At 37.7% G+C, this 2,192-nt stretch overlaps 1 non-coding gene across 1 annotated transcript; it reads right to left on the reverse strand.

Moving 5' to 3' along the window:
- Positions 1 to 1,752: 1,752 nt before the first annotated feature.
- LOC112999427 (small nucleolar RNA R71) lies at positions 1,753 to 1,859 on the reverse strand. Its single transcript, XR_003264614.1, has one exon. It is a non-coding gene; the product is annotated as a small nucleolar RNA R71 (small nucleolar RNA).
- Between the last annotated feature and the right edge of the window lie 333 nt (positions 1,860 to 2,192).

A 2,192-nucleotide genomic window follows, 5' to 3' on the forward strand; every position in this document is an offset into this window, starting at 1 on the left:
GCTTAATCACATAATGAATGCCTTATGTTAAATTTCGCTTAGTAATTTAATTTAGGGTTGGATTAAGTGGTTGAACTAATAAAGGATAAACTCCCGTAACCTAGGATAAGAGACTTGCTTGTGAATCAAGGGGAAGCAATGTGTTTTAATTATGATATTTTCTAATTCACATTTATTCGTTGTTTAATTTACAAAAGCAAACAACCCACCCCCCCCCCCCCCCCCAATTCGTTACTATTTTCCTACTATCTGTTATGAACATTTGGTTTAACATTGCTCGTTGGGAAACGACCTAGGATCACTTCCTAGTTACTGCATTTTAATGTTTATTTGATTCGGGTACGGCCTCGATCAAATTTGGCGCTGTTGCTGGGGAGCAGTGGTCTAAAGGTTCATAATAGCTAGTGATTCGTGTTTTATGTTTAGTTGTTTTACGTTTACTTCTTTTGTTTAGTGTGTTCGTGTTGTGTTAGTGTGGTATTCTGTTTTATTTGATGTTCTGTTTTGCAATTTAGTAGTACCCCTTGTTCAGCGCTTTCCCTGTTTCAGTTTATTGTTTTGCTATGAATAGTGCTTAGCGACGTAATTAGAGACTGATTCTGTGTTACTGTTCACACAACATTACATTAGCGATTGAATTAGCGACGACTGTTTACAATTTAATTGACGATTTTTGTTTTGATAGTTAGAGTTGTTATTTTTGGCTGAATTTTTGTGTGGAAGGTTCTTTTGACTCATATTTTGTGTGAAAAATACCAGGAACACTTGTTGTGGCTGGATTTGAGAGATTCAAAAAAAATTTGAGAACTTAGTTTTAGCAAAACTTAAAATGGCCATAACTTTTGCTCCGGGTATGAGAACGACTATTATTATATATGCATTTGGGATAAAAAAAATTTCCCATGTTGTGACAACCTAGAGACGCTCGGTTGAGGTCTCTAACTAGCCAAACTCGCCTGTTTACTAAGTTTTTTTATTTTTTAAGTTTTATTATTCTATTTTTCTAAACTTTCCTTAGGCAGTTTCCATAGTTAGACTTTGAATTTTTGTTTGAAATTTTTTGTGCTATCTTTTCATGATTTTAGGGTGTTCCTCACAAAATTTCAGCTCATTTTGATATCGTTTGAGTATAGTGTAGTTTTACCCCTTTGTTAGGTGCTTGTTGAGAAACACATTATTTGCTGCATATAGTGCATGACTAGGGGCAATCCAGGTGATTTACAACCCTTTGATCCTGAAATAGATAGAACCTTTCATAGATTAGTTAGGCATTGTGTGCATCTTGGTCATTCTGTGCATTGTGAGCATTCTGTTGAGGGTGATCCCGAATATTCTGATTTTGAGCATTCCACTACTAATTTTTATACTGAGAACATGGCTCAACCTCCACCTCGTGAGAGGACTCTTAGGGAAATGGCTGCACCTGATCTCACTTATGAAAGCTTGTGCATTCAATATCCTGATGAGGGTGTTCTATATGTTCTCAAGACTGGACTAATACATTTACAGCCCAAGTTTCATGGTCTTGCAGGTGAAGATCCTCATAAGCATCTTAAGGAGTTCCATATTGTTTGTTCCACCATAAAGCCCCAGGATGTCCAAGAAGATCATATCTTTCTAAAGGCTTTTCCTCATTCTCTAGAGGGAGTGGCAAAAGATTGGCTATACTACCTTGCCCCCAGGTCTATTTTCAACTGGGATGACCTTAAGAGGGTGTTCTTGGAGAAATTCTTCCCTGCATCTAAAACCACTGCCATCAGAAAAGACATTTCAGGCATTAGGCAACTTAGTGGAGAAAGCTTGTATGAGTACTGGGAAAGATTCAAGAAATTATGTGCAAGCTGCCCTCACGACCAGATTTCTGAGCAACTCCTTCAATATTTCTATGAAGGACTTAGCAACATGGAGAGGAGTGTGATTGATGTTGCCAGTGGTGAAGCTCTTGGTGATATGACCCCTGCTGAAGCTAGGAATTTGATTGAGAAGATGACTTCCAACTCCCAACATTTTAGTGCAAGAAATGATGCTATTGTTCTTAGAGAAGTCCATGAGGTGGCCACAGATTCATCTTCATCTACTGAAAATAAAAAACTTGAAGGAAAACTTGATGCCTTGGTCAACCTAGTAACCCAGCTTGCCATGAATAAGAAATCTACACCTATTGCAAGAGTCTGTGGTCTATGTTCTTCTAC

The sequence above is a fragment of the Glycine max genome, chromosome 14 (assembly GCF_000004515.6).
Source record: "Glycine max cultivar Williams 82 chromosome 14, Glycine_max_v4.0, whole genome shotgun sequence".
Taxonomy (NCBI): domain Eukaryota; kingdom Viridiplantae; phylum Streptophyta; class Magnoliopsida; order Fabales; family Fabaceae; genus Glycine; species Glycine max.